Source organism: Dipodomys merriami, unplaced genomic scaffold, assembly GCF_024711535.1.
Source record: "Dipodomys merriami isolate MVZ:Mamm:240054 unplaced genomic scaffold, mDipMer1.0.p SCAF_1, whole genome shotgun sequence".
Classification (NCBI taxonomy): domain Eukaryota; kingdom Metazoa; phylum Chordata; class Mammalia; order Rodentia; family Heteromyidae; genus Dipodomys; species Dipodomys merriami.
The window spans coordinates 10,412,099-10,420,830 of NW_027202270.1; the positions used below are offsets into that span (position 1 = coordinate 10,412,099).

Below are 8,732 nucleotides of genomic sequence, written 5' to 3' on the forward strand. Positions count from 1 at the left end.
GGGCAAGGCCACGGTACCTCTCTACCAAGACTGCTGCCCAAGCTGGGCCAGCTACAGACAAGACGCAGAAATCAAAGGATGAAGGAGGACGTTCCCTGCTGTAAACATGTGGTTCAAGCAGAAGCGTAGTGTCTAGAGGAAGAATTTCCTATGGAGCCTTGTTACCTCCTCCTTTGTTTTTCCCCTACCATCCCTTCCCTCCCCACCTCTCCAATTCCACCCTTCCCCCTACCAAGTTGTAAAGTTTGTTTTCAACAGTGTCTTGTACATCTCATTGTTACAATGGGTCAACCTGTATCCTTGTTTCAGCATTTTGTTATTTCCCTTCCCCTCCCCAAATTAGAAAAATGCATATACAAGATGCAGGACACTGGAATTAAACACAGTGAAAACAGAGGTTAAACCGTGGGGTAGAGCGTTCAAAAGAAACAAAAATAGAGGGAGAATTTCAACTGTCTTTTTGTCACTTGGAGGTGAATCATCCTCACCTTCGGCAGCAGCTGCCTCTGAGCTTTTTCTGGAAGAGGCTCTGCCTTGCACGTGTGGCTGCACTTGGATGGGAAATACAGAACAACATCACGGGCAGTTAGAAGTCCCCAGAACTAGTCAGTACAGTGATACTACAAGGCACATTGTTTTAATAAGCTCTACAATATTTTCAGGACAAGTCTGGGCAAAACATTATCTATCTATCTATCTATCTATCTATCTATCTATCTATCTATCTATCTATCTATCTATCTATCTATCTATCTATATCTATCTATATCTATCTATCTATCATCTCTATCTTTCTTTCTTCATTCTTTCTTTCTCTTTGTTCTTTCTTTCTCTTTGTTCTTTCTTTCTTTCTTTCTGTCTGTCTGTCTTTCTTTCTTTCTTTCTTTCTTTCTTTCTTTCTTTCTTTCTTTCTTTCTTTCTTTCTTTCTGTCTTTCTTTTCTTTCTTTTCCTCTTCTTCATCCTCCTTCATTTCCCTCTTCCAATTTTTCTTTTTCTTTTAAAATTGTACTGTGGTTTGAACTGAGGCACTTTACTACTGATCCATGCCTCCAGCCCTTTTTTGATGATGATTTTTTCCCCCCCAGTTCCAGGGCTTGAACCCAGGGTCTGTGCACTGTCCCTGAGCTTATTTTGCTCAAGGCTAGTGCTCTACCACTTGAGCCACAGCTCCAGTTCTAGCTTTTTCTATGTATGTGGTACTGAGAAATCAAATCTAGGGCTTCGTGCATGTTAGTCAAGCACTCTACCACGAAGCTAGTGAGGTAGTAGTCTACCTAGGAAGACAAGCACAGGCCACCATACCTAGCTCAGCTCTCAGCTGAGACGGGTCTTGCCTACTTTTCTGCTTTTTCAAACCATGATTCTCTCAATCTCAGCTTGCTAAACAGGATTACAGATGGAGTCATTGGTTCTGGGTTTCTCTGTATTTTCTATTATTTCTCTTCATCCTATCATTCTTTATAGAAAGCCTATTTTAATCTGTATTTCTTCTTGCACTAAATAAATACAAGATGAGTCAGCAGGTCTGAACTTCCATAATTTTGAAGTAATGATGTATTCCAGTGTGCAGCATGGGATCACGTGACCTGTATTGCTGACAGTCACAAGTCCTGTTCATGGGAATCTAGATTATCAGTGCCTTTCATAACTGAATGAGAAGTTTCAGCTACAGACTTCAGCTTGTGATGATAAAGAAATAATTTCCTCCTATCCAATGTCACGGCCGTGTTAGTTCTCTCAAGGGATTTCTTGTCAATGACCCCAGGACTGGCTTCCTTACTTCTAACTTTGGGCAGGGATGCAGTGCAGCCTTTCCCAGCATTCTATCTAGCCTGCCTGCCTCATGAAGACCCTCCCACTTCTTGGCCATCCCTCCAGAGCACATGCACTGAATGGTCCTGTAGGGCCAGTGATTATGTGCACTGATCTGTCTCTGTCAGGAGAGGATGCTTGCAATGTTTTGTGACAGCACTCAGCCATGTGCTGAGTCAGCTTTCATTGGCAATAAAGCTTCCATGTTGCTCTCCAAGCATCTTTGTGGTTTGCCTCCTATGTTGACTTCCCATTGGATTTCCAGGCAGCTGGAGGTTGTTGCTAAAATGTAGAGACGGTTCACTGTATGTGTGGCCTGGACTGCGATTAAGCTATGGCCAGAGAGCTGCTTAAACATTATTTCTAGGTCTATATGTGGAGGTGTTTCTGGAAGAAACTGACATTTGTATCTATAGATTGAGTCAGGAGGGCCTTCCCCAGTGTGGATGGATGTCATTCAGTCTTGTTCAGATTTGGATTGTAATAAAAAGGTGGGGGAGGGGAAAGTTTTTGTCTCTGTTGGAGCTGGGACACGCATCTTCCACTGCCCTGAGACACTGGTGCTTCTGCTCTGTGGGCTTTGGGCTTTGAACAGGACTTAAACCACTGACTCCTCTGGTTTGGCTTGGCTGGGAGCCACTATTTTTCCTAGTCTCCAGGCGGCAAACAACAGACTGTGGGACTTCTCCAGCTCCACAATCCAATGAACCAATCCTTCATGAGAAATCTCCTTCATGAGAAATCTATGTGTATCCTTTCAGTTCAGTTTCTCTGGAGAACTCTGACTCCGCGAGTGCATAGGCTCAGGAGACAGACAGATCGAGCACGGAGTCAACGTCGGCTGCGGCTTCCCAGGAACTTTGGAAAAGAACTATTTCTTGGCCTCAGTCTTGGCATTCATAAAGCACACAGGGGTGATGATGGGACCTACCCTGTGTGGTTATATGAGAATGTGGTGAGTTAATTCTGTCGGGACTCTGGAGCATGCTTGATAAATATTATGATTCTGAATGGAATGTGGGCAGAAGGCATGCCACTGATTGAGACCCCAGCCCTAACAATTTCGACTTAGGAGCTAAAGTAGATGGTGGCCTAGGAATAAAGTGAACCCAAGTCCTTCCAGATTGTATCTACTTGTGCCCCATGCTTATAACTAAAGACTAAGGCTTTGCCTATTTTCGAGGAGGCATAAATCCATGTTTCTTCTTTGGGCTGTATGAGCTGATGTGGGTGAGCAAGTTATTAAAAGTGAGGTATTTGGAGAGATCCTATGAAATAAGTGTTTGGTAAGATCCTCATGGTTAAATATCAGTCATTCATGTGATCTAACCTACTATTTCCATAAGGGTTGATAAATAGCCTTACACTTTTCGGTTCTCAAAGGACTTCCCTCCCATCAGATTCCCTGGGCCTCTCCAACCCAAAGGGAGCCTAGGGTCTTGTTTGGTGCCTTTAGGAAGGGATGAGAAGAACACATTGATTTAGAACTGATCGATTCGTGTTTGATGCTGAGGCTTGTGTAAGGCCCTCTTTATGGTGTAGACTCCCATCGGCCTGGGTTATTATTTTTGAAAAAGTATAGTTTCAGCTCTACTTTGAAATATTGGGGTGTCAGTGACATTATCTGCGCTCTAGCTTCTATGTCTAATTTCAGCTTTGCACCATGTAAAATGTACTCTCTAGTTCTCTTAGGAGAAGCTGAGAATGAGAACCAGGTTAGCAGAGGCCCTAACAGGATTGTGCCTGCCAGCTGCGTACAGCCTTTTTGGATTTCTCAAGTCCCCAGGCCTAGCAAGGGGAAACAGACTGAACCATGGGGGGGGGGGGAGGAGAAGGGAGGGTCGTGTTATAGTGTTACTTCCTGGCACTGTGCTAAGTTATCTCATGTACTCAAGTGATCCGGCAGCAGAGTTAACCTAGGAGAGCAGAACACGAAACAATACTTGTTTTGGCTTATATGAACCTGTGAGATTTGGTCTTTTCTCCAATAGGTTATCCTATGCAGGTTTTACCTCTGCATTTCTAATAGAACTCTCTTCTCTTGCCCTCTCCACATGTACTCCTGACCCCCACTGCTAAAGCCTTCTGCCATTTACTGATGTAACCTATGACCCCAACACAATGCCAGGTTATACAAGACAGAGCCTACAACTTGATGGTGACTAGATCATCTGGGCTACTTGTTTACTGTAGGATACCCAGGCCAGAACTTTCTTCTTCACAAGATTGAACAGTAGGAGGAAGAATTATGGTGGAGATGAGTCAAATGCTTCTGAGAACTGTGAGCTGATATCATAGAGGTAATATTTATGTGCCAGGCAGTTTCTAGGTTTTGGAGACATGATAGCAAGCAAGGAACAATCCCTAATTTCAAAGAGACAGCTCTAGATCTTTCTCTCCATGGTTGAAGCACGACTTTTAAAATGACAACGTTTGCTAGTATATTTCTTTAAGATCATGTATGCAATAACACCCATGCATGCAATAAGGCCAAGATGTATTTGTTTCACTGGAAAATTTCCTCACAGATAGAGTGTGGTTATGACTCTTTACCCCTACCAAGGTATACACTAATGTAAAACAGAAAGGTCAAAAAGACAAACTGAAATTTGAAAAAGCTCAAAATACCGGTGCCTCTTTCTCAATCATGACTTAAGGGCTATTCAGTTTTCCCATGTCTTTCTGGACCTTGGTCTGTGCCACCCAGGATAGCAGCAAGCATTTGTCATTGGGCCACAAAGGTGGTGTCTCTGCAAGCCAGGCCACCTGCCTGGTGAGGCCTGCTTCATTTACCAGCCAGCATGCGTAGATATGGAGAGGTCCAGACTGAAATCAGCAGAGAGCTCATGCTCAGATAAGCAAGGTCAGGCCTCCTGGGGGCACAGACAATTACAGAAAAGGCAGCTCCTTGCAGCCTCCACAAATAGCCTGCGATTTGCTTCTTATTTTCTGTTGGGCTCAGGCCAGTATCGTTCAGAGGGGATTATATAGTGACGTTCATTTGTTTGCGGGGGGGAGGGGGGTATGGGAAGGCTTGGGCTTATTTTTTTTAAGTATATGTAATTTTATTAATGTAAATTGTTTGGAAGCAGATCTTTTGTTAACTGCTTTTATTAACTATTATTATTTCTAGGTGCCTATGTGACCTATGAAGCATTCTGTAGATCTCAGGTCCAAAGACATGGTGGAGAGAAGACTCTTCAAGATGTGAATGTGAAGTTAGCGTTTGGATGAGTGGGATAATGTGAGTTATTCATATTAATGTAGGAACTTCTAATTAACAAAGTGACTTCCAAATAAACAATCTAGCTGTATATCTAAGGAGAGATATCTTTAATTGCCCTGTGATAAACTACAAACAGAACCCCAGCAGGAAAACAAATAGCAGAAAAATCTGTCAATAAAACAAATATCGTTATGCCTGTCTGGCTCAGTGCACTTGTTAAGAGTGCTAAAAGCAGAATTTTAATGGAGAATTATTTAAAAGTCATTATTTACAGGCACGTTGGAACACATCTCTGCTTCTGTATGACTTGATGGGCTTTTATTTTTATTCTTCAAAGCTATTCATAAAGGAGAAAAAAAAGAACATATACCAAAATATGTAGGTAAAAAGTTACCTCCTTTGAAGATTTAGGTATCTACCAAGAGAACCTAGCCAGGATTATCAGTGCTTAGATCAAACATTTATTGTGCCTGTTGCTCATGCACGAACACTGTGTACTAGCTCCCTGTGATTGCCATCTAATTAGGTCAAACTTCACTGGAAGAGTAAACACTTTCATCACAGCTGTATTCTCGGTCTTCTCAGTCATGTTTTATTCTGAAATATTTTATATTAAAATTGCTGAACTCTGAGCTGGGAAGGTGGCTCAGTGGTAGAGCGCTTGCCTTGCATGCTCGAGGCCCTGGGTTCAATTCCTCAGCACCACATAAGCAAAAAGAAAAAAGCCGGAAGTGGCGCTGTGGCTCAAGTGGTAGAGTGCTAGCCTTGAGCTGAAGAGCTGAGGGACAGCGCCCAGGCCCAGAGTTCAGGCCCCATGACCGGACCCAAAAAAAAAAAAAATTGCTGAACTCTCAAACTATCTCGTAGGTGATTTCCACATATGACTCTGATGTGGATGGGAGTGACCATGATCTTGTATTCAAGGTGGAGCACAATCAGCATATTTAAATTACTTTTCAGGAAGTCCTAGAGTAGAGACTAAGATACAGAAGGTAGGAAGATGGCTCTGCAGCTTCTCTGTGCCATACATGCTTTTTTTCAGGCTTCGTCTGTGAACAGCCCCTCCTCTCGTTAGTGCCAACAACCCTGACTTTTCCTGGTAAGACTGCTGGGGGGTTGGAGGTCAGTGGCACCCCTCATTCTGACCTCTGAGGAGAGGAGCATGACTCATCCCTTTTGGATGACTGCTATAACTAATTAATAGATGGCCACATGGACCAATATGAGTCAATCACTGTATCTTTTCCTTTCCCCTTTCTCTTATTTTCCTCTATTCAAAACCTGAGCCCAGAAAAAAAGACAAAAAACCCTATTGTATTAGTTACATGGAGTTTTTAATCCACGAGTTTTAAACAAGACAGCAATGAGACTTGCTTATCTGAGAGTGCTGATAAGAGCTCCAGAATCCAGTGATTGGACTATGTCATGAAACACTTGGGCTCATTCTGTTTCCCTGTGCTGTTTCACATAAAGTTTGCTTTATCCTAAAGTGGTTTTCCATGGGACTACAGGATAGTTACATTCTCAGACAGGGCCATGTGTTCCACCTAAGGACTGGAATGGACAAGATACAGAAAGGGGTTGGGGGAAGGGAGAAAAGGAGAGGGCAAGGGAGGGAGGGCGGGATGGAGAGAGAGAGAGAAAGAGAAAGGGGGAGAGATAGATAGTGAGAGTAAGAGGGGGAAAGAGAGGGAGGGAGGGAGGGAGAGAGAAAGAAGAGAGAGAGAGAGAGAGAGAGAGAGAGAGAGAGAGAGAGAGAGAGAGAGAGAGAGAGAGAGAGAGAGAAAGCGTGCTCACACTTGGAACCTCAGGAATTCACCTTTCACATTGCAAAGCATGCCTGAGAAATGAGTATGCTGCCCAAGCCCTCTGGAGCTAGGGTTAAGTTTTTCTCTTCATCCTATACTACACTAACCAGTGAGACCTCTGTTTCCAGACAGAGTTGATAAATCCAGCAAATAATCGAAGAGCAAGAATGAACATTTACAAATCACTTTTTTTTCTTATGAGAGAGACTGCTACTGAAGTAAGAAGACTGGATCTATGCTTCCTCCAAATAATTAGCCCTTGGTTTCCCCTGATTGTTTCCCTAGATGGTTTGTTTTCCGCTTAGGTTTGTGTCCTCCGCGGTTCACTTTACTCATGCATAACCCTTCTGTTGGATTTGATTCCACACACGTGTGGTTTTGGCCTGTATAAGCTTGGTGCTAGCTGCACTCACTGCTGCTGGTCTTTGAGTCCACCCGCAGTCCTCCCTCCAGCTCTCCAATAAAGACTTGTAATTTGGCCTTTTACCTGGTGGCTTCTCTGCTCTGTTTCTCATGATTAAGTTTCCTTGCAACAATTCTACTTTCGGTTCAATCAACTTTAGACTCAGAGAGACATCAATGAATGGCCCAGAGGCAAGCAGTTTACAAGACTAACTCCAGCATTCTGAATGGAGACCAAAGCTCCTTTTTCCATCTTAACGACCGCTCCAAACCTCCTCAGCCCTCCACTCTTACCTGGCTGGAGGCAGCTGCTTCTGTCTTCTTAGTCACTTTTCCTCATTGGCATCTCTTCAGCAAGGTGGCCTCAGGCCCTTCCTTATCAGTTTGTGGTTTTTAGACTTCTCTTAGTATGAAAAGGGTTTTATTCTTGGCATTTAATCCCTTTCCTTATCCATTCCATGTTCTTCATTCCTTCACTAGGCTTCGGGTTGGTTTTGAGTCTTGAGTACCCTGGCTAGTCAACTGGGATCCATTTCTGCCTTTGATTCAAAGGAAACGTAGTTGAATAACTTGTATACAAGAGTGCATTGCTCATTACATCTTAAGTAATTCTCAGGAAAAGTGATGAAACCATATAGCAGGTATCCTTAACCCTAAATTATAAGAGTTGGCAGTGAATACGTGCTGTGAGACTACTAAAATTTCACCATCGAGGTGGAAGAGAGACACAAAGTGAGATGATGAAAAGGAGTAGAAGGTGGAGAGGAGAAAAATAAATGAAAAAATATGTATGCAAATATTGGGAGTCAATGATTATGTACAAGCCACACTTTTCTCCTCTCCAAAGTTGTTGACCCATTTTTTTGCATTAATTTAGGCATTGCTTAGTAAACACAATGAGCTTTTTCACCAAGGTCTCTGAGTTCCTCTGAATATATTAAACCAGTAATTTGTGTGATGAACTGATATTAGGTTAGCCGCTGACCAAATGATAGTTGTAATCAATAACCCATTAACTCTCAAACCCAGTCATTTGGCCTATTATATTTATTTGTTGAATTTAATATATAGAAAATGTATAAATTATGAAATGGTTTGAGAAAATGAGCTAATCATTTTCTTTCTTCCTCAAGCCTTTACAAATTCTAATGGGAAGTAGAGGGTAGGAATCATTTGTAGATAAGAATCAATTGTTTGAAGGTAAGAAACAACCATTAGTTTCAATCACTTGTTCCAGTGTACTTTTTGCTTTTGTGGGATGCTGGGGCTGGCAGTCAGGGGCTGGGCGCTTCTTTTGCTCAAGGCTAATGCTCTACCACTTGAGCCCTAGCTCCACTTCCAGCTTCTCTTTTGTAGTTAGTACGAGATAAAACTCTCATGGACTTTTCTGAGGGGCTAGCTTCAGTCTGTGATCCTCAGGTCTCAGCCTTCTGAGTAGCTAGGATTTCAGGCAGGAGCCGCCCGGTGTCGGGCCATTTTGCAT

General features: G+C 42.8%; 1 long non-coding RNA gene across 1 annotated transcript; it reads left to right on the plus strand.

Annotated features, from left to right (window-relative positions):
• Positions 1 to 4,616: 4,616 nt before the first annotated feature.
• On the plus strand, positions 4,617 to 7,209 carry LOC138828481 (uncharacterized). Its single transcript, XR_011372259.1, has 4 exons — positions 4,617 to 4,676; positions 4,947 to 5,057; positions 6,082 to 6,138; positions 6,976 to 7,209. It is a non-coding gene; the product is annotated as an uncharacterized lncRNA (long non-coding RNA).
• Positions 7,210 to 8,732: the final 1,523 nt, after the last annotated feature.